Source organism: Oryx dammah, unplaced genomic scaffold (assembly GCF_014754425.2).
Source record: "Oryx dammah isolate SB20612 unplaced genomic scaffold, SCBI_Odam_1.1 HiC_scaffold_4, whole genome shotgun sequence".
Classification (NCBI taxonomy): domain Eukaryota; kingdom Metazoa; phylum Chordata; class Mammalia; order Artiodactyla; family Bovidae; genus Oryx; species Oryx dammah.
Window position 1 is genome coordinate 27,005,459 of NW_024070188.1, and position 24,376 is coordinate 27,029,834.

At 36.7% G+C, this 24,376-nt stretch overlaps 1 protein-coding gene across 4 annotated transcripts in view; it reads left to right on the top strand.

Moving 5' to 3' along the window:
- Positions 1–24,376, top strand: part of CDK19 (cyclin dependent kinase 19) — a 171,289-nt gene that overhangs the window by 17,496 nt on the left and 129,417 nt on the right. For 2 of the 4 annotated variants that reach the window (XM_040238494.1, XM_040238495.1), the window contains exon 2: positions 19,395–19,456. The exons of the other annotated variants lie outside the window; for them this stretch is intronic. The gene's annotated coding sequence lies outside the window, so the exon portion shown is untranslated. The remainder of the gene's footprint in view (positions 1–19,394; positions 19,457–24,376) is intronic. 4 annotated transcript variants of the gene reach the window in all.

Genomic DNA, 24,376 nt, shown 5'->3' on the forward strand with positions numbered 1-24,376 from the left:
GACCCTGAGTCACTCCCAAAGATAGCCAGAAGAAAGAATGAAAGACTTATACAATTCTCAGGACCCAGAAAGACATACAAGAAGGAAACAACTGTCTCTAGAAGAGGAAGGATTAATAACCAATGGGTCTGGGTTTGGAAAGGAAGGGATGACATTAAATTTTACCTTTCTCAACTGGGCACTAGAAACATATGTTCAGGAGAGGTGATTCTGGCAAGAATTCTCATCCTTTGCCAGCTTCTGACAATTTTCCCAGGATCACATCTGTAGGCTTCAGAGTGGATGTTAAAGTAAAGAGTGTACCTTTGATGTCTACCTGAATTTGGCAAGGTTTTTCATTAATTTTAGTTTCGCACTGGCTGTTTAAGGGAATAACCAGAAAATCCCTGAGTCTTGTCATCCCTGAGTCTTGTCAACCAGCTGGGGGCCCTCCTTGAGGGTAAATATGGGGGTGTTTGTAAGGCCATTAATTGGGGGATTTTTGTTTATGGTCTTGCAGTCTTTTCATAGTGAAAGATGGTTCAGACAGAGGATTAATTGGTTGAATGAGTGCTCACGTGAAGTGGAGTAGAGGGCAGCAGTAGGAGTCAGGTCAGTCTTGCGGTGGTGGTTCAGTTGCTAAGTCGTGTCCCACTCTTTGTGACAGTCAGTCTTGTAGTCTTTTGTTTTAGGCACCTCTTGTGTCTTTAATTTTTCACTAGCATTTTACAAAAAATCTTTTAATGAAGCTTTTTTGAGGCTTCTGCAAGCTGATTAGAAGAGGTATCCCGTTCTGTTTGCTTGCTTTGCAAGTTCTTGCTTCTGGGTGCACTTTTGTAATGGATGATCTTGTTCAGCTGGAATAGCCTCCTCAATGGCCATTGTAGCTCTAGGTTGCCTTTGTAAGATTTTGCCATCTTCCTAGATAGCAGCAGCTTCCAGGACCACTGTTCATAGAATTAAAATAAGCAGTTGTGTCAGAAGGTGGTGTGCTCAGCCCTCTGAACCTTGAGGATTCCATCTAGCTACGCTTTAGGTCTGTAGGAGCCAAATTAATACCTGACGGGAATGTGCTGCTGGGCTGGGGGGTGTGTGATTGGTGTTTTAAAGTGTGTCTTGTCGCGCAGCAGTTTTCTTGAGACTGGTGGGTGACCTGGTGTTAATCTAACCTCTTCCATGACCAAATTATTCCAGCATGAGTGTCTTAGAGTTCGGGGGTGAGTACTCTGACAGCTTTTAAGGACCTGTCTTGCACTCGTCGATGTTGTCACTTTGGCTTCTGAGGTCCCCAGTCATAGTATATATATTATTCCTTGACTTCATGTGCATAGTAACAGAAACTGACAGTAGCCAAGGAAATGGAACTGTGGACGCCAGCAGTAACCAGAGAGATGGCATCGCGCACTTGTCAAGGGAAGGCCTTATGTGTTCCTAAGTGGAACCCTTGGTAGTTGCTAATGTAGAATTTTGAAGTGAACTAGTAAATTCCAATAATTGGGCACTGTGCACTAACCAAGAGCTGGAAAGTCAGACTCCAAGTGGAACTGTTTGGAAGCTCAAACTGACGCCCTCAGCCTTGGACTGAGAAGCTAATTAGATTGGGAGCCAGTCAGAGCAGAGATCAGAGCTAGGCTCAGAACCAAGGGGTACTTACCCATGGAACTTACCCATGGAAAGACGGAAAACTCAAAGGATTCACAGGTACCAGTGTGTTTGTTTCTTATCCCCAGAGTCGGCAAAAATCTACTTTGGAAAATCTACTTTGGATCCCATCATTGCCACCAAAGTGTTTAAAAGCAAAATTCAACTGAATATATTTTAAAGATCTTATTGGATTTGTTCAGTGATTCAAGAATTGAGTAGCATTCAATCTTAGCAGAAAAGTGTGCAGAGGGGCTATACCAAATGAAGGAGCTCTAAGCAGAAGAGAGCAGGAACGAGGAAGTTACGCTAGACCAAAAGCGGATTGGTTATGGGAAGTGGAATGGCTATGGCAAGGTCCTGTAGGAGATGGCAGAGAGCTTTAAGGCAGGTTATATAACTAGTACTGATCAAGTTGATTCTTGATTGGTTTAACATTCCATTTCTGAAGGAGACCAAAACTGTAACTAAGTCTCAGTTTATTACCATGGGACTTAGCAAAAATGACTCCATTTGGGGCCTGTTGTCTTATTTTTTACAAGCCTAGCGATCACCAAAGGGCTTAATGATAAATATGGTTAATGAATTATCACTGTCTCTCACACTGTGTAAAGACTTTAACCAAATTTTGTAGATTTTCAAGTTCATATAAATATAAAAGTTTAAAATTAAGGTGGATAAAGATGTGCTTTTAAATAAAGTTATATTGCATCATGGGAGTCCTTATCTTTTTGTACAAATGATAGGAAAATGTAACAGAAATTTGGTGCTTTTAGCACCAAAGAATAGAAGTTAGACATGTTAAATTTTACATGTGACCCTTGCTCCATGCCAGCTGACTAAGCTTTTCAGACTAGTTTATTGAGGTTGCAAATTCACTGCCTTTATCAGAAGGATATTTTCCAGTCACAGAGGCCCTTAAATAAAGTACATTGGGGCTCAAATGATTTTTTAAAAAAGTCTATTCCTTCTTAAAGAACTATGTGAATTTTCCTTTCTCAGAAAGGGATTTTTACTTCAGATTCTCAATAAAGATACATATAAATGAAAAGCACAACTATAATATAAGGAAAACTTGAAATTGGAAACCCTTATTTCAAATCTGGGCTAATACTCTCTAGCTATGGTATTTTGGTTAAATAATATATCTGAACCTCAGTTTCTTTACCTGTAAAATTTATATGATGATAAATTACTATCTCATGTGGTGTTTATGAGGAGTAGTTAAATCATAATGTGTAAAAGTCCTTAGCAAAGTGTTGGTTTATTTTTTTCTCCAAAAATATAAGGGGGTTTCCATGATAAATTTCCCTGAAGCTTAAATTAGCAATAAAAAAGGTGGGTATTGAGTAAAAATTACAATCACCTGGTGGTTTTGAAAATGAGGATTGACCTTATTAGGTTCAGTAGGAAGATAGAATTTTTATCCCCACCTACAATTAGTTGTTGTAAGAAACTTTTATTAGGAAGAAAAAATGCATTCCGTGATGGGCTATTTTACTCTAAGCCTTCAAATTAAAGAAAATAGATTAAAGAGGAGAGTCTTAAGTTTTTTAATTAAAAATTTCTTCTTATAAGTAAAACATGTTTAAGAAAAATTAAAAAGTATACACATATTATTAGCTATGAGATAATGGATATATTGACAACCTTATTGTGATAATCAGATGTACACATAAATTGTCACATTGTCCACCTTAAATTTATATAATTTTTAAAGCTGGAAAAAATAATCAAAAAGGATTAAGATAGATGAATGGTGTAGGATATATTTTTATATATGTTTTTGTGGGCAAATATATGCTTATATTTTCTCAAGAATGTGATCATGTTCTACATGACTTTTGGTAACTTGTGTTTTCTATTTAACATTGTATAAAGGATATGGTCTCAATTCATTAGATACTTTTTTTTTCAGCTGTGGTTTAACTGTTTCCATGTACAAACCTTCGATCAATTAAGTATCAGTTATATGCAGTTATGCAGTTTTTCTTGAGGATATGGGTTAAAAGTCTGCTTTCTGACTTTGCAGAAAATCACTGTTCTGTTTTTTATTTTTCTTTTTTGTTCTGTTTTTAATGACTATATTTCACTGTATAGACCTGCCATTATTTGTTTGACCAGTTGACTTTGTTAATTGATGCTTAGGTTGTAACTTTTTATTATTCCAAGTAGCACTGTGATCAGTAGACACAGTGAACACTTAGTTTAACACAAAGTTTAACACTTAGTTAAAACTTTTTCTGAGAAAGGGAATTTTCTCAAGGGTAAACTGTAAAGTAAAAAGATGAGCATACATAAATCAAGCTGTGCTTAACAATATTTGACTTTGAAGTGGAGGTCCTGATCAGGAAACTTCAAAGTTAACTGGCATTTCCTAGTATTCCCCAGTATTCCTGTATTGATCTGCATAAAGTTGGGGTTTTAAGAACTATATAATTTAATTAAAAATTTAAATATCTCTTTCCAGATGTGCTTATAGGTAGCAATCAAAAACACAACATAAGCTTTTAGAACTTCATGGAATCTTGCCTTAAAAGGACAGAAATTTTAAAATACTTCCCTTAAGATTCCATAGTATGTGTCAGTTTCTAATATATTAGTATCCTTGTCTAATTCCTACCTAAACATTCTTATCTGTTACAAGATGTCTAATATAAAGGTAATGAGAACTGTTTGTCTATGGGGCATCCATGATGATTAATGAAGAGACTGATGAAGGCAAATTAATTATTGTCAGTTGTCAGGATGTACTTTTCTGTAAAGTTCTAAGGTATTGATTTTAAGTTACTGTATTTTTCATCATTGAAATATTTATTTAGGTCCATTGTAGCACAGAGGTTTTTATTTTTTGACAGTTCACTGGTTTTAGTATATTCATAGAGTTGTGTTATCATTACCAGTATCTAATTTTAGAACATTTCATCATTCCCAAAAGAAGCCCTTTATTCATTAGCAGTAGTCTCTATTTCCCCATTCTTCTTGCTCCTGGAAAGCACTAATCTACTTTCTAACTCTAAGGATTTATCTAATCTGGACATTTCATACAAATGAAATCATACTGTATGTATACTGTCTACTGTATAGTATGATTTCATATAAATGAAACTGTGCTATGTTTATTTCTAACTTGTTTCACTTAGCAAGTGATGAGTACATCACTCTTGTTTCACTTAGCAGGTGATGAGTACATCACTCTTGTAAGTGGCTGAAAAATATTCTATTGCATGGATACACCATGTTTTGTTTATGCATTCATCACTTTGGTTGTTTCCACTTTTTGGCTATTGTGAATAATGCTGCTATGAACATTTATGTAGAAGTTTTTGTTAGACTGTGTTTTAAATTATTGGCTATATACCTATGAGTGGAATTGCTAGGTTGTATGTTAGCTCTATATTTAACCCTTTTGAGGAACTCTTGATACCAACTGTTTTGCAAAGCAGCTGCACCAGTTTACATTTCCAAATGCAGTGTGTGAGGGTTCCAATTTCTTTGTTAGAATTTGTTTTTTGTTTTTTTTCTTATAGCCATCCTGCCATGCCTGTGTGCTTAGTCATGTCTGACTCTTTGCAACCGTTTGGACGGTAGCCCACCAGGCTCCTCTATCCATGGGGATTCTCTGGGCAAGAATACTAGAGCAGGTTGCCATTTCCTTTTCCAGGTTGTCTTCCCAACCCAAGGATCGAAACCATGTCTCCTGTGTTCCCGTGTTGCAGGTGGATTCTTTATCTGCTGAGCCACTGGGAAACCCCTTTAGCCATCCTAGTGGGTATAAAGTGGTATCACATTATAGTTTTGATTTGTGTTTCCCAAATGACTAATGATACTGAGCATCTTTTCATGTGTTTTGGGGCCATTTGTGTATAGTCTTTGGAGACATGTCTGTTCAAATCCTTTTCCCTTTTTAAAAAGTGGGTTGTCTTTTTATTCTTTGTAGTTGTTGAGTTGTAAGAGTTTTCTGGATACTAGGCCCTTATCTGATTTATGATTTCCAAATATTTTCTCTCATTTTGTGGATTGGTTTTTCACTTTCTTGATGATGTCCTTTGAGGCATAGAAGGCTTTAATTTTGACGATGTCCAATTTGTCTTTTTTGTTATTGCTTATACTAGAAAACTGCTGCTTGATCTTAGATTGCGAAGATTTAATTCTTTGTTTTCTTCCAAGAGTTTTGTAGTTTTAGGTCTTTTTTATCGATAGTTTTTTTTTTTTAAGAAAATTTTTTAAAGTAAAAGGACATGTGACAAAGTTTCCAACCTTTAAGGATTTATAATATATTTGGCTAAATTAAAAATATATGGTGAAATAAGATAACTGGCAATATATAACTGGCAATATCATTCATTCATTTATTTGACACTTACTGGATAACCCTATGTAGGAATTAGGAGTGTAAGGATAAAAGACATAGATCCTTTTCTTATAGTCTAGTGAGAAAATGAAAGAGATTACATTACAGGGCTATAAATTTTGTTTTCCAGGTATACACAGGATGCTGTGAGGGTGACCAGGAAAGACACTGAATTGACCTAGGAGTGTACAGGTGATTTTGAAGCTTTCAAGAACAAGGAAAGCTATGATAGCTGAGTTTTGAAGGATGAAGAGTGAGCCAGAGCGGTGATTTTTAGTAGAACGAGTAGTAAATATATAGTGCAGAGGTGAAAGGAATAATAAACTCAGAGATCTAGAGATCTGGGGCAAGATAAATTCTAATTGTGTATTAAAAAAAATTTTTTTTAATACCTGGGGCAGAACCAGGAAGGTTTAGGGTCTGAAAAGAGAAGTCTGTAGAAATGGGGATAGTGATGTTTCCTTATGAGTTGTGACAAATAAAGGAGATAATGCTTTTGTACTATAATATATGTGTTAATCCTATTACCATTAATTTTCTAGCATGAGTTTTTGATGACTGTTGGCTCTTTAGTATTCTTTATTTCTAAGATGTCATGTAGTCCTTAACAAGTTTTTCCAAACTCCTTAATTAAATACACAGTGCATGTTATAAAGAAATGGTTGTGCATGATTTAAATGAGGAAATGGTAATTATGGAGATGTGAAAAGCAAGTATTTAAAATTGACTATGGTTTTTAAAAATAGTAATATGTTATGCAATCAGGAAAAGTAATTAGATATTAAGGAAATAGGGAGAAAGTAAGAAACATTCAAAATCCCACCACTTTAATATTAAGTAATTAGAGATGATTGCTTAATATTTTGGTTCATTTCCCTCCTGACATCTTTTCATCCATTTGTGGTCTGTACACAGACACACATATTCACTTAAAAATTTACAGAAGTACGATCATCCTATATATGTGGTTTTAATCTGTTCTTTTTTTAAACCTAAATGCTATGTGTGGTTATATCTTTCTGTGTTAATAATATAGATTTATATAATCACTTTGAATGACTTTATGGTATTCTATTGTTTGTATTTTACTGTTATTGATAAACATTTAGGTTGTTTCTAGTTGTTAAGATAGTAAATAAGCATATTTGCCCACTTGTCCATCTCTTTAGCATAAATTCTTAGAAGCAGAATTGTTGGATCACAGCATATGCTCATTTTGAATTTAGGAGCATGTTGCCACACCTTTCTCCAAGTAGGCTGACTTTACTTACACATCTATCAAAAGAACACAGTGCTGCTTCTTTCTCCTTACTCTTGCCCACATTAGCTTTTTTCTGTTTCTCTAATTGACAGGAAGATGATACTCTGCTTTTATTTGGTTATTATTATTTTATAACTAGAGAGATTGAATGTCTTCATTTGTGTATTGGTTCTGTGTATTCATCTTTGGAGTATTTTGTCCTTTTTTTCCAACAGGCAGTGTTGTATGGTGATTCTGATTGAGCTTTGAAGTTTTATCTGAATTCATAATCCCTGTTATACCATTTATTAGCTGCATGACTTGGGCAAATTAACTCTGTCTTAGTTTCCTCATATGTAAAATGGGGAGTATAGTGTCCTTAGCTCCTAGGATTGTTGTGGGGATTGCATGACAGGTGAAGTGCTCGCATCATTGACAGGTAAGCACTGCTGCTAGTCTTTTGCATACTTGTGTATTTCTGTAGGATAGGTATAGAATAGGAGTGTTTAAAAGTAGATATCACCAAATTGCTATCCTAAAAAGTTGTTTGTTTTGTACCCCAAACAGCATAATAGTGTTTTTAGAATCATATCAGTATTATGATTGTATCCAAGCTCTCTGTTTCAATGATCTGTTTCTCTATTCATCTGTATTCTGGAGAAATCAAAAGATTTGTGTATAAAAGTATATGTTTTTCTACCTTTTTATTGAAAATTTTCAAACATATGGAAAAGCTTGAAGACTTGATTCTGTGATCACCTGTATATCCACTCTCTACAATCAGGACTTAGCAATTTTTTTTTTTTCCATAAAGGGTCAGATATTTGCTGTACTTTTGTAAAGAGCCAGTAAATATTTTAGGCTTTGGAGGTCACATGGTCTCTGTTACAACTATTTAACTGTATAGCTGTAGAGAAAAAGCAGCTGTAGACAACAGGTGAATGAGTGGGCATGGCAGTGTTTATTTACAAAAACAGGCTCAGCTGGATTTGACTTGGGCTGTGGTTTGCCATCCTCAGGTCCAGATTAAATCGTTCACAGGTTGCTGCATTTGCTTGTCTGTAAATATGTTGGTACATACTTAAAAATTTTTTCTAAACCACTTGAAAGTAAGTTGCAATCATCATGCACTATACGCTTTAGTATTTTAACATGCATCTCTTAAACGCATTCTTCTGCATAGCCATAATTCCATTATTATAGCTAAGAGCCTGTTGTTTTTAATAAAACTTACATAATGTAGCACAAAAAGTATGAAAATCCTTAGATTTGCCCCTTAGCTCCTGCAACCTATTAAGCTTTGTTTGTCCTCACCCCTCTTTCCCTAACTTTTCTTCATTTATTTCTCTGGGTAGAAATGTGTATTGGGTAATGCTGTTTGCTGGTTTCGTGTGACCCAGTTACACAATCAAATGAAAGGAATGTCTTCTTTTTTTTTTTTCTTTCATGTGTTTGGTTTATATTTTTAAAAGTCTGGGTTTTGTGTCTGTTTTATGCGGTTTGAAAGAGAATTATATGTAATTTATAATTAGAAGAAGAGATTTCATTAAGTTACATACAGTCTCTGTAATTTCCATATGGTTGTTTGTACTTGTTTACATAGTAGAAGAAACTGAAGGAAGGTAAATCCAATTATGTGCTTTGAAAAAGTGGCCAACTTTTGAATTTTCATGCTAAAAGAAGGAGGGAAATAATATAAATACTTGTACTATTTTCCAGTTTAACTTTATTATGCCTTTACTTGATGAAGATTTATAACACTTGAGATATAGCTGTTCCACTCTGCAAGAAGTTGTGCTGCAAATTTATCCAGGATACTTGACCTGTTTTTCTCTACTCTTCAATCCCCCTACCCAAATTCAGCGCTCTGCATCATGCCTCTTCCCATATCATCTCTTAGACTATGGATGCAAAGTGCCGTCTTATTTATCCTTTTAAAAACAGCAATTTCTTTCTGGTTGGAAGGAAAGAATTTAGCGTGTTGGTACAATTGTGGGACTGTAGGCTACAGTTAGAAATTATGTGGTACACGATGAGGGAAATAAACCTGTTTTTTCTTTAATGACATAACTATTAGTGGGCGCTTCCTGATGGGAGGGACTGGCTGTGGGGAAAACTGGGTCTTGCTCTGTGGGCAAGGCCATGCTCAGTAATTTAAATTTAAAGATGTAAATTGGATTAAATCTTTAATCCAATTTCTGTTGATGGGTGGTGCTGTGTTCCCTCCCTGAGGCCAAATGGTAGGGATAATGGCAACCTCCTCCAAAAGGAGGAGTCAATGTCCCTGACCCCACAGCAGGCCACTGTTGACTCATGCCTCTGCCAGAGACTCCCAAACACTCACAGGAAAGTCTGGCTGTCTCTTGTGGGGTCACTGCTCCTTTCTCTTGGGTCCTGGTGCATACAAAATTTTATTTGTGCCATTACTTCACCAAAAAGTCTGTATAGTCAAAGTGATGGTTTTTCTAGTAGTCATGTATGGATGTGAGAGTTGGACCATACAGAAGGCTGATCACCAAAGAATTGATGACTTTGAATTTTAGTGCTGAAGAAGACTCTTCAAAGTCCCTTGGACAGCAAAGAGATCAAACCAGTCGGTCCTAAAGGAAATCAACCCTGAAAGTTCACTGGAAGGATTGATGCTGAAGCTGAAACTCCAATACTTTGGCTATCTGATGGGAAGAGCCAACTCACTGGAAAAGACCTTGATGCTTTGAAAGATAGAAGGCGGGAGGAGAAGGGGCGACAGAGGATGAGATGGTTGGATGACATCACCAACTCAATGGACATGAATTTGAGCAAGCTCCGGGAGATGGTGAAGGACGGGGAAGCCTGGTGTGCTGCGGTCCATGGGGTCACAAAGAGTCAGGCATGACTGAGCAACTGAACAACAGAATTAGTGAGAGGCAGTTTGATTATTAGGAACAGACTCAAGATGATTGTTGCATTTCTGTATTCCAAATGGAGGATGCTTCCACTGTGTATAAAATTAGGGTATCAAGGAACATAACAGCAAGTAATTCAGGATGGCTAAAGTATTCAGTATGTACCTAGGGATGGAGGTTAGAGATATGTCGGAGAAAGGCAGAGCAGGATTGTCCTGTGCTTGGGTCAAGAATGTGGCCTTTAACGTGATGTTAAAGTGGGATATTGGATTCCAAATGGAATAGACTTTAATAGTTCCCCCAAATGGAAATAATAATTTTTTTTTTTTCTGATTGTAAAAGGGACACTTGCTTGTTCTAAAATGCAAACAAATAACACAGAAATGTAGGCCTTCTCTAGAGATAACCACTGCTGACAGTTGGGTGTGTAGCCTTGTTGAATGGAATTTCATGATTAGTTTTGTAGCAGTGTGGGTGGTGGAGAGGACAGGAGAAGGGGGAGAGTGAAACAGGAGGCTATTAGAGAGTTCCAGGTAAACGGAACATGAGGCGGACCTGCTTCTTAGAGGCAACAGTGAGGCTGGAAGGAGGGTAAAGCTGCATTTGCAGCATTGGATGGGCCTGGAGATGGTCATACCCGGTGGGCTTGGTCAGACAGAGAAAGGCAAGTACCACATGATACCGCTTATATGCCGAATCTAAAAAAAAAAAAATACAAATGAACTTATTTGCAAAACAAATAGACTCATAGGTTTAGAAAACAAATTTAAGGTTACCAAAGGGGAGAAATGGGGATGGGGAGGGATAAATTAGTTTGGGACTGACATGTACAAACTACGATATTTAAAAGAGATAACCAACAAGGACCTACTAGCATGGATAAGTCTGCTCAGTATTCTGTAATAACCTAAATGGGAAAAGAATTTGAAAAAGAATAGATATATGTATATGTAAAACTGAGTCACTTTGCTGCATGCCTGAAACTGACACAACACTGTAACTCAGTGATAGTCCAGTATAAAATAAACAGTTTTTAAAACGGGACAAAGCTAGGAGGAAGATAAAATATTTAGGAGACAGGTGGGATTCAGTGATCAGTTGGATGAGTGGGGGTGGGGAGTCTTCACACCCCCAGAATGGCCAGGAAGGTAGCTGAGTGGATTGCCAGAACTTGGGTCCAAATTTTGGGGTCACTGAGGTGGTATAAAAGGAAAAATAGCAGTTTTTCCATCTGTATAATTCCAGAGTGGAAAGTGTATCTTTTGTTCTTATTTTCTTCTTGTAGTTACAGGTTTGTTTAAAAAGGGAGCGTAAAAGTAAGAATTCTGTTTTGACAGATAAGAGCTATTATATCATATCCTTTTCTCTTAATTGTGTTTTCCCCTTGAATTATTAATAGTTGAGGATAGGAGTTTCCTTTAAGAAGTTGCTTCTGTTTTATTGTGTAACTGTAGCATTAGCTTTTATATTTCACAGATTTCTGTTGGAATCTTTCTATTTTAATTCTGAGGAATTGGGATCAGAGTGTGTTGAGAGAGGCATTTGGGCAAGTTGTTGGCAGGGGTTCTTTGACCCTGAATTAAGGATTGTTTGGGTCTTTGAGTAGGATCTGACTTTAACCAGGTTTTGCTGTGTGTCTAGCTATTGGGAACAGGGCTACAGAATTCAGTGGGAAACCTCTGTTTTATGTTGTATAACAGTATGCATAGCAAGGCAATATTAGCGTGGACTCGAAAGCTGAGCACCGAAGAATTGATGCTTTTGAACTGTGGTGTTGGAGAAGACTCTTGAGAGTCCCTTGGACTGCAAGGAGATCCAACCGGTCCATTCTGAAGGAGATCAGTCCTGAATATTCATTGGAAGGACTGATGTTGAAGCTGAAACTCCAATACTTTGGCCACCTGATGTGAAGAGCTGACTCATTGGAAAAGACCCTGATGCTGGGAGGAATTGGGGGCAGGAGGAGAAGGGGACGACAGAGGATGAGATGGTTGGATGGCATCACCGACTGGACGGACATGGGTTTGGGTAAACTCCGGGAGTTGGTGATGGACAGGGAGGCCTGCCGTGCTGCGGTTCATGGGATCGCAGAGAGTCGGACACGACTGAGCTGAACCGAACTTGAGTGCTGGGAGCCAGTGAAGGATCTTCAGTATCCAGGTAATGAAAAGATGATTGGTGGCTTAATGGCTGGGGGTTACTGAACTAAGGCATTTGCATTTGGTCCTGGGTGAGAAAGACACAGGTTGCTGATGCCAACCTCTTTTGTTTTCAGATAGGATTAAACGTGAACTTTCATATAGATAAAATTTCCTGAATTTTTAAATATTCCCATAGGAGGAAATTTAATACTTTTTTGATTATTCATCTTTGCATTAAACCATCCTCATTGTCAGGAGCCTTTATCTAACTGAAATGCCTTGTGCCACCATTTTGGGGCACTTCTTGTTTAGTTTTATGTTATGTCCTTTCATGAACCTCTTAAAAAGAATTGCCTGAATACACACACTGTCATAATAATACATCTGTTTTTGAGGTTTGAGAAGATCTGGGTAAGGATTGTTGAATCCTAACGTCACAACATTACATTAATTTTTTCCCTAGAGTTATTTTCTTGTTTAGACTCTGTTATTCACTATGTTTACTAACCTTTTAATGGATGTAGTTACTCATCTAAGGTATTATTCTCAATATTATGTGGTGAGAAATAGGCTTTCCCTCAGGGTCACTGATTGGGATTGTCAGACATACCTAGAATTTAGGAGACACATTGTCCCCTGCAGTGTATTCTCTTACTTAATACTGGAGGGAATGAAAGAAGATTGTAATGAGAAAGATTTACTCTGAAATTTTGCTGTTAGTTTTTATTTATGCTTTAAAGCTTATTTCAGAAAGTTTGAATTTTGATTCTGTCAGTCATGTGCTTTCATCCTCATCACTAAAAAACTGGCTTCCTTGTAACTCAGCTAAACTGTTGTAAATAGTGATAAAGCATATGGAAGCTAAGTTAATTGGTAAGTTATTTATTGATAATTCTCTCTTGGCCACTATATTTTATGTTTATATCTAAAAGTTTTAAGAGCTAGTATGTAATGAATATCAGTTGTTAGAAGTAGTCAGAGCCTACCTATTTAACAGATTATGTACTTCTTAGCCTTTAAAATGAGGTTAAGAACTATCTCATAGAAACTTTATGAGGGTTGAAATAATTAAATGTAAGGAAGCTGATACAGGGATGTCTGTGATGTGCTGTGCTTAGTCGCTCAGTTGTGTCCGACTGTTTTTGACCCCATGGCCTTAGCCTGCTAGGCTCCTCTGTCCATGAGGATTCTCCAGGCAAGAATACTGGAGTGGGTTGCCATACTCTTCTCCAGGACAGGGCTGTCCAGTGGGCACTAAAATTAAATCTCTCTTTTTCTTAATTTTCATTTTTTCCTTAAAAATCTAAATGCCATCTCTTCTAAGCTTTCTTATATCATGTCTTCTAATGTATTCTTTGATATCAGAATTTTTGTGATTGGAAATGGAGGCAAGAGTATGCCTTTAAGTGTTCGAGAACATGAAATTCTTGAAGTGTTTAAGAATGGCCGTCTCTCTGAACTTCACTGACTCACCCAACAGTTACTGCATTTGTATTCTAGACTCTGTGCTAAGGGTTATGGAAAGCCAAAGAGTTACTGATGGTCTCTGTCCTTAGGGACTTTCACTTTAGTGACAAAAGCAGATAAGAAAACCAAAATTACCTTATAATTGGAAAGTACAGTAGTACCTGTACAGGAAAAGTTCAGTTCAGTTGCTCAGTCGCGTCCAACTCTTTGCGACCCCATGGATTGCAGCATGCTAGGCCTCCCTGTCCATCACCAACTCCCAGAGTTTACTCAAACTCATGTCCAGTGAGTTGGTGATGCCATCCAACCATCTCATCCTCTATCATCCCCTTCTCTTCCCACCTTCAATCTTTCCCAGCATCAGGGTCTTTTCAAATGAGTTATTTCTTCGCATCAGGTGGCCAAAGTATTTTGAGTTTCAGCTTCAGCATCAGTCCTTCCAATGAACACCCAGGACTGATCTCCTTTAGGATGGACTGGTTGGATCTCCTTGTAGTCCAAGGGATTCTCAAGAGTCTTCTCCAACACCACAGTTCAAAAGCATCAATGCTTCGGTGGTCAGCATTCTTTATAGTCCAACTCTCACATCCATACATGACAAGTAGTCAGCAGTAAAAGTAGGAAGAGTGTCTATTCATATTTGTTGCACAAATGTGTTGTCTGTACTTATGTATGTGATGGGTGCAGTAAGAAAGCTTTTTGTAGGAGCTGAGGCTTGAGGGATGGATGGAGAAAGGTTTAGGAGAAGGGTATTACAAGCAGCTTGTGCAAAGGCTATAAGTGGTTCTCTTTGTTTCTTTTTTTTTCAATGTAAGAGAAAAGTTTTAATATACCTTTCATAGTAAATGATATAATACACTTAGGAACCTTTGGGATTTTGACAATTTAGATGACACAGTTAATAAAATTAATCTAATGGCATGAATAGTATACTGTATCCTAAGTGCAGAATGCCAATTTTTTCTTTCTTTTTATCATATCACCAGGGGCTTCCCTGGTGGCTCAGTGGTAAAGAGTCCACCTACCAATGCAGGAGAATCAGTTTCCATTCCTGAGTAGGGAAGATCCCCTGGAGAAGGAAATGGCAACCCACTGCTGTATTATTGCCTGGAAAGTTCCGTGGACAGAGGGGCCTAGCGAGCTGCTGTCCATGGGGTTACAAAATAGTCAGACTTGACTTAGCAACTGAAGAACAACAATGCATGGTACGAAATTCTTTTTTCTTATGATGAGAACTTTAAGATCTATTCCCTTAGCAACTTACAGATATACAGTACAGTATTATTAATGATAGTCCCCATCCTACATGTGGTTCTTTATGGCTGGAGCTTAAGGCTAAGGTAAGGCTTCAGAAATAAGTAGAGGCCAAAGAAGTTACGAAAGGGCCTATGTGGAAAGATAAGGATTTTGACAGTTACGATTTGCATGTTAGAAAGATCAGTGATCAGTCCTCTTTAAGTAGCTTTCCTGAAAGTCCCATCCAGTGACTTCCACTTCTAGCTCATTTACCAGTCCTAGCACTCCAGTACTCTTGCCTGGAAAATCCCACGGGCGGAGGAGCCTGGTAGGCTGCAATCCATGGGGTCAGGAAGAGTCACGACTGAGTGACTTCACTTTCACTTTTCACTTTCATGCATTGCAGAAAGAAATGGCAATCCACTTCAGTGTTCTTGCCTGGAGAATCCCAAGGACAGGGGAGCCTGGTGGGCTGCCGTCTATGGGGTCACACAGAGTTGGACACGATTAGCAGCAGCAGCATCAGTGAGGAAGGCTAGGATGTATAGACCCTTACTTGGGTACATGCTGCCCAGAACAAAACTAGGATCTGTTACTAAGTAACAGGAAGGGAGAATGGGTATATGGTAGGCAGCCATGTATATGGTATATATGTACCAGGTATATGGTACGTGTGCAACAAAAAGGACTGAGAACAGAAGTAGGGAGACCAATTTAATATAATACATAAGTAGTAGTACATGTATAGTGTCTTACAAAAGAGATTTGACTGACATTCTTAAAATATGAGAATGTAATCTTTAAGCTCTTCTGCTGGGAAATCTGGAGGATTTAAACTGTTATTTTGTTACAAGAACTCTTAAGTTCTTGGAGCAAAAAATTATGCTTTAATTATTTTAACCTTTTAGTTAAAAAGTTTCTTTTTCCAATTAAACATTTAGTAAAATTAAGTTGCTTTGTTGCTTAGTCACTAAGTTGTGTCTGACTCTTTTGAGACCCCATGGACTGTAGCCTGCCAGGCTCCTCTGTCCCTGGGATTTTCCAGGCAAGAATACTGGAGTGGGTTGCCATTTCCTTCTTTAGGGGATCTTCCCAGACCAAGGATCAAACCCTCATCTCTTGAATTGGTAGGCAGATTCTTTACCAATGAGCCACCAAGGAGTACTGAGGATGATTAACATTGGTTAAGCATGGCCTTGATAGAAATCACTTTATATATATATATATATATATATATATATATATAGAGAGAGAGAGAGTATACTTTTTTCAACTGTATAGCAGTCATATGTTAAAAAGGGATTTATATTAGTTTTTCTGGAAGATGAAATAACATAATTTTTTTATACATATCTTTTTGGATGTTATACAATTAACACCTATTACTGTATTAAAGAATTGTGATGACATATGTACATATAACATCAAGTTTACCATTTTAATCTTTTTAAGTATACACTGATGTTGAATGCATTATATGTGCCACCATCACTTCCATCTATCCACAAAATTCTTTTCATCTTGTAAAACTGAAACCCTGTACCAAAGAATAACTCCCCAATTTTTCCCTTTACCCAACCCATAGCAAACACTATCCCACTTTCCTGCATTGGCAGGTGGATTCTTTACTGCAGAGCTACCTGGGAAGCCCCTACTTTCTATCTGTATGAATTGCACTACCCCAGGTACTGAAGGATCATGCAGTATTTGTACTTTGGAGACTTCCTTATTTTATCTAGCATAGTGTCCTCAAGATTATTCTATGTTGTAGTGATGTGCAGGCTTTTCTTTTTCAAGGCTGATTACACTCCATTGTGTGGTGTGTGTGTGTATCTTGTTTATCCATTTATCTGTCAGTGAAGAGTTGAGTGGCTTCCACCTTTTGGCTATTGTGAACATGAGTGTACAGAAATTTCTTTGAGAATCCTCACTTTTAAATCTTTGGGCTATATACCCAAAAGTGGAATTTCTGAATAATAATTCTATTTTTAATTTTTTGAAGCATTGCCATACTGTTTTCTATAGCAACTGCACCGTTTTACATTCTTATTAACAGTACTCAAGGGTTCCAGTTTCTTCACATCCTTGCCAACACTTGTTTTAGTCCTTTAAAAAATTTTTTTTGATAGTATTAATAGCTGTCCTAATGGGTTTGGGTTAGTATCCATTGTATTGAGGTTTTTTTTTAAGATTTAAAAATATTAAAGAGTGAGTTTAGTGTAATCACATGGCAGTAAGTCTTAATAAATGGAAACGGAATCACTCAATTTTGCTACTGTAATAAAAATATTAGTTGAATGTTATTTTGATATATGTTTTTCAGTCTTTTTCAAGGCTTTAAATTTTTTTTGAAATTTTTTTTTGGTTTTATGTTGTAAGCATTTCTCATTTTTTAAACATGTTTTGTACAACCATCATTTGAATTTTAATTTTCCAAGGAAATGTTGCAAATGCAATGTGATTGAATACTTAACATTTTGTGATTGTTTTTTAACATACAGCTAAGTGCTTGGTTTGTGTGATTTTAATTTCATAGAAGACTGATGATATAGCGACTAAAAGTGTAGTCTAGAAGTAGACAGTCTGGGTTTGAATTGCAGGTCTGCCGCTTCAGGCTTTGTGCATTTAGGCAAGTTTCTTAAGCTCCCTGTGTGTCAATTTCTTCATCTGTTAAGTGAGGATAATAACAGAACTTATCTCAAAGTTGTGAAGACCAAATGAGTTAGTACTTGTAGAGCTTTAGGACAGTGACTAGCTCATACATCCTATATAAGCCTTTTCTGCATAATTGTTTTATTAGGTGAGATCTTATCTCTTTGACTATACAGGAAGTTACTGTCTCTTGGGTCTTTAGTTTAAAATGTCACAAGCACTAACTTAGAGGAGGGTGTAGTCTATAAGGTTGTTTTGGGAGTTAAGAGAAGGTACATCTGAGGCAGAGAGTGCTCGGCAAATTGCTGAATTAGTAATATGATATAACCATCTTTTGGGAACTGTGACCTTCTGGCAGGCATTTAGCCTTGTCAACTACTCTAGGCTCTTTTGACCAGCTCAGCCCTTTTGCTTTGCATCTTTGGGTTTCCTTGCCCACACAGCTGCCCAGATTTCTTGGCTTGGCACTTAATGTTTCCTCTGTTGTTGTTTAGTCGCTAAGTCGTGTCTGACTCTTTAACGACCCCATGCACGGTAGCCTGCCAGGTTCCTCTGTCCCTGGGATTTCCCAGGCAAGAACACTGGAGTGGGTTGCCGTTTCTTTTTCCAGATATTCCCTCTGTTTCTTAGTTAACAACTTTTGTTGTTAATTTATGTCAAATGCACTTGATATAACATTTTTGCAAAATGTAACATTCTGTGATTGTAATACCACATTTCATTTGATAGTAGAAGTCGGAGAGAGTAAAGTCAGTACAGGTTGGAGAGGTAAAGTCCTCATTGAACATTACTCTAGTTATATGAGAGATTATGTGACCTGTCTGATGTAACAAAGCAGTTAAGTGATTTAGCTGGAACTTGAATTCAAGCCACCTGACCTCAAGGCAGTGTTTCTTTCTTCACGTATTATAATGTTTTAAAATAATACTTTTCTTTTTTTCCTAATTATTTGATGATACTTAAAGGATTTTTCGATATTACATGAAGATAACATGCCTCCTCCTTTTAAATTTAATAGCTAGTAAAATTTATCTGACTCCTTTTCTCATATACCAGCTGCATTTTGTAGTCCTTAAGCCCAGTATCCGTAAAGAATGAAACGAAATCTGAGATCTATGTATTTTACCTGATTAAGTTCTTAATCTTTTACATGAATGTTTTCTGAAAAGAATTTCGTGTTTCATGCTTATATTTATTTTATACGATTCGAGCAAGGTAGATTTCCCCCATACTGCCTAGCATATGTAGTATCTGGCTCATTTCAGCATTGCTGTCAGACTTAAATTAAATCTTGGCATTAGAGTATCTTTACAGTCTACTTTTCCCCTTCCCCCTTTGCAGGTCTGTTTTTAATTATTTTTCTCCTATATTCTGAACAGTCTCTGGTTCTAAGCTGTTGAGTCTATCATAGTTCATTATGTGAAGTATATTTTTCTACTTAATTTCTTATATATTCCTTATATTGGCTCTCTCACGTGATTTTAAAAATTTTGTTAGGATTTTTGATAGTGTAAATCACCTATATTGGTGAGAATTACAATTAGTTAACTTTTGAATTATAATTTCACCTTTTAGAATTATAAGTAGTTACCTTTTGGGTTTTTTTCCCACATAATTAGTTGTGTAATAAACTCTGAATGATACCAGTACATTATCGATTTAGTCATTGTCAAGTCCCAAATCTGGTTTCCTTGGCAGATATATAGACTTGTGATAGGCGTTTGGCGTTTTGTGTTTTGGGCAGTGTAACTTTAAATCTACATAAACTTCTCTGCCTTTTGCCTCTGCTGTGTTCATAGATTCCAGGAGGGCTTCGTGTATGGACCTCAAGCGTTGGAGGTAGCAGACTTTTCAGCAGAAGGTAAAGCAGAGTGTTGCCTTCTGGTGTCATTGTGTGTCTGTGCTGGGGTGGGCATGGAACAGGTGAGAGCTTTGCACAAATGTCATCACAAAATAATTTATAATGGTGCTTTTCACAAAATGTAAACCAAGCTAATACTTGGAAATTTTATTCAGTATTACTAAAATCCATAAAAAGTAGAAAACTTTGAATAGAACTCCAGACAAAATTTCAGTCTCTCTGCTGTTAACCAAAGAGTAAGAGTAAAAGGAAAATGTATAGTGCATGCTATCTAACTTTCTCAGACTTGGTCTTACTATGATTTCTTCCTGGGAACATATCCAAATCGTTATTCATATGCTGTATTCTTCCTTGCTGCTCCTTTTACTGAAAGATTGCTTCACAGTAAATAGGCAGCCTCGCTGGTGACTCATGACTGGAGGACAGACATTTTTGCTCTAGGTCCCATGTGCCAAAAATCTTTGTTTCTAATATGCTAATTATCTCTCTTCAGAACTTGTTAATATGCTCTTCTCTCAAGTTAGTTCTTATTTCAGTAGAGAAACAAACACATCCCACTCATTTGTAAAATATGTTTTTATGGAGACCTTCTTAATGAGTTATTTTTAAGAAAATAATATTACATAACTTTCCTGGGAAATGCTTCTTTGATTTAAAAAAAAAAAAGAAATATTTTGCCATTTAGGTGCCAGATATTATAGATATTACTTTCTTTTAACTTATGAAACCATTTATGAATTTTATTCAGATGACACTTAAGTGTAGGTTTTTTTTTTAAGATCTATATCAGCTAATAATGTTGCATTCTTAAACTTAATAAGTTTTTAGATAGATTCCTAATAGGAATTAGAGGAATGGTTTTCTTATGTCTTCCTGAAATTATATTTGTATTGATATCAAACGGCTGCATCTTATACTGTATATTAAGGACATACACCTTATGTGATATAGGGTATTTATTAAATATCTACTCTGTGCCCTACACAGAGTCATTCCATTTTATGGTCAGCTTAGTTTCACTATTTCATTTTTTTCCTATTCAGAGATACTGCTTTCCTTAACTAGAGGGGTTTCAGGCTGTTTATTGAGGTTAGCTGCAGTTTTACCACGTAAGCCCTTTCTCCTTTCTTTGGTTCTCTTCACTGGCCATTTGGAGGATATTTTGTATTGACCAACAATAGATTGGAAGTAATTTCTTGAAGGCCCTTTCATACTTCACTTTTAGGCTAGTCCGCTGTTTTCACTGCTGTTGAATTATGCAGCCTTCTATTTGTTTAATCTTTCTGTGGTGTATTTTGTTATCAGTTGAGTATCTCAATAGATTTTCTAGTCACTAACATAGAAGATATAAAGTAAACTGCTCATATCAAGGCACAGAAAGACTCTTCCCCAGGTCCTCATCCCCACAACTTCTGTGAGAAGGATGTGATGAAATGGTTACAAAAGTAGTTTCCCAAAGATAATTTATTTTTTAGAGCCGTTTTAGTTTTACAGAAAGATCGAGTGGAAAGTAAAGAGAGTTCCCATATGCCCCCTTACCACCTCAGCCTCTTTCTCCCCACCCCCATCTCCCTATGACTAACATCTTGCTTTAGGGGTATGTTTGCTACAATTGAACCAGCACTGTTACATTATTATTAACTAAAATCCATAGTTTTACCTTAAAGTTCACTCTTTGTGTTGTATATTCTATAGGTTTGACAAATATATGACATGTATCAACCATTACAGTATCATGCAGAATAATTTTACTGCTCTAAACATAGGCTGTGTTATAGGAGAATGGGGCACAAGAGGATGGTCATGTCACAAGTCTTGGGCAAGTCTCTGGAATGGGCAGACGAGTGAGAGTCCTTGGCTTTGTGCAGGAAAGAATTCAAGCCATAGTAAAGTGAACACAAGTTTATTTAGATACATGTTCCATAGGCACAGTGTGAATGTCTCAGAAGGCAAGAGTGGCCCCTCACTGTGGGGCAGTTTATTTCTGTGGGAAAAAGTGGGAAGAATATTCTATCTATCTTGGATAAGGACGGGATTTCTGGGAATCAGCCACTACCTACGTTTTGACCTTTTATGGTTAGTGCCTGAACTGCCATGGCGCCTGTGGGTGTATAGTGAGGCTCCAGGTAGACTGGAAGTAGACTCTTTCTCCATCTTGGGCCTAGTTGGTTCTGACCAATATTTCTCATATCCCTGTATGGCTGTGTCATTCTTTTAATGGCTGTGCCCTGCCCCCTTCCATCCTCTCTCACTTGTGGTCCATCCATTCATCCTTGCCTTCCTTCCTTTGAGCCCCCAGCAAGCACAGATATTTTTTTGTCAATATAGTTTCCTCTTTTCAGAACATCATAGTTGTAATCAGGTAGTTTGTGGTCTTTCCAGTTTTGCTTCTTTCACTTAGTAGTAAGCATTTAAGCTTCTTCTCTATGCCTTTTCATGGTTTGATAGCTCATTTCTTTTTAGTGCTGAATAACACTGCATTATCTGGGTATACCACAGTTAATCTATCCATTCACCTACTGAAACATATCATGGTTGCTTCCAAGTTTTGGCAATTATGAATAAAGTTGCTATAAACGTTCATGTGCAGATTTTTATGGGGACATAAGTTTTCAGTTCATTTTGGTGAATGCCATGGAGTGCTATTGCTTTATCATATGAAAAGAGTATGTTTACTTTTGTAAGAAACTGTCTCCATTATACCATATCAACTTGAGTTTGTCAGTGTCCTGGCTGGATTATGTTGAATCTATAGATCAAATTGAGAAGAATTGACATCTTGACAATTTTAGGCTGCCTTTGGTATATACATGGAATATCTCTCAGATCTTTTTTGATTTCCTTCTTCAGTTTTATAGTTTTCCTTGTATAGACCCTGTACATGTTTTGTCAGAGTCATAACTAGGTAATTCGTTTTTGGAGCTGCTGTTGTAAATGTTAAATTGTGTTTTTAATTTCCAGTTCCAACTTTTCATTGCTGGTGTATAAGAAAGTATTGGCTTTTGCATATTAACCTTCATCCTGCAGCCTTGCTATAATTGTTTATTTGTTCCAGGGGTTTGCTTGTTGTTCTTGGGATTTTCTCCACAGACAGTTATACAAATACACTTTTATTTCTTCCTTAATCTCTGTAGTTTTTATTTCCTTCCACATTTTATTGCATTGGCTAGGACTTCCAGTATGATTTTGAGTAGGAATGGTGAGAGCAGATATTCTTATCTTGTTCCTGATCTTATCGGGGAAGCCATCAGTTTTTCTTCATGAGCTATGATAATCACAATAGATTATTCTAATCAGTAGTATAGAAGATGTAAAGTATCGCTTATATCAGGCCACAGGAGGATTCATTCTCTTTCCCCACAGTCCCTTTCCCTCACCTAAATTTCTTTGAGAAATATAGGATTGAATTGACAGTTGTAAAAATATTTTAAATGAGGGAATTAAGGCAGTTTTTCATATTATACCTTATTTTTTGTAACTATGAATAAGTTCCTTTACTCTCTTGTGAACTTCTTTAGGGCAAAGATTATCTCAGTATATTATTACAACCCTTGTAGTGTCCAGTATGCACTACAATTAGCATAACTATTTGTTGAATGAAAAACTTAATTTTTAGACTCTTACTGTAAACCTCTATCTTATTAGAAAAGGCAGAAAACCAATAGCATTAGTCCTCTAATATATTCAATCAATCAGATACTTGACAGTTGCAAGGTATCGTGATGGCTACAAAGATACAAATAATAATGATACCTCCTCTCAGGAATCTTATTACCCATTTAGGAAAGGTTAATTTCAAATTTCATGTTCCATTTTTGCTGATATGCATTTCTCAGAAGCTCATAGTCCTATATTTCTTTTAAGCATTCCAACTGAAATACCTGTTTATGGACTTCTTGGGTAGAAGAAGTGGGTAATGGACACTGTGCTAGATATTTTACATATATGATCTCATTTATCTTGAAAATTGTGCAGTGTTATTATTTTCAATTAACAGGTGTAAAAACTGGTAATATGAGAGTATGTGTAACTTCTTTGCTGTCTGATTTGATATAACAGGTGTATAATTCCATACCTTAAGTCTTTAAATCACATACTGTGAAAAAGTAACTTTACAGAGTGGTATATAATGAATGTCAGGTGTATAGTATAGAAATGTGCTTGTTGAATGTAGAGAAGAAAGCTTTGACCTCAGGATAGAACTAGTTCATAAATTTTCTAGCAAGCTTGACCTTGTCTGATGGATCGAAGACTAAGGCAAAGAGAGATCAGGAAGATCAGTCCATGTAGAAAAGATTGAGGGCCAAAAAGAACAAGTATTTTGTGATTTGACAGTGTGATATAAAAATGTAAAAATTTCTACTGTTGTAGTAAAATGAAATAGAACAAATTCTATTACCTTAAATAAGAACTACTCCATTTTTCTCTTGAAGTAATTTCCACTGAGTTTGCTTATTGTTTGTTGAAGATGAGAGAATAGATCACAGAACCATTGTGTAAACCTCATGTCATCAGTTGCTGAGGACGTCTTTGTCTGCTGAGTTCCAATGATCAGTACAGCAAGTGTGGAGGGATTAAAAGCATGGAGGAAAAATGGAAGATCAAAGGAATCAAAAATAAAGGACTTTTCTAAAGTCAAGTGTATTCTATTTAGCCTTTTCCCATATCTCAGTGGTTAAGTACCCCAGAAATTGCCTTTAACATGCTAAAATTTATGGAGTTGCAATGGTGTCCTTGCTTTCAGTGAAGTTAGTGTTTATTTGGGAAGACCAGAGTATGGTAACATAATCAGAAACCACTCAGCTGTGGGCTTCCCTGGTGGCTCAGTTGGTAAAGAATCTGCCTACGATGCTGGAGACCACCTGCAATGAAGGAGACCTAGGTTCATTCCTTGGATAGAGAAGATCCCCTGGAGAAGGA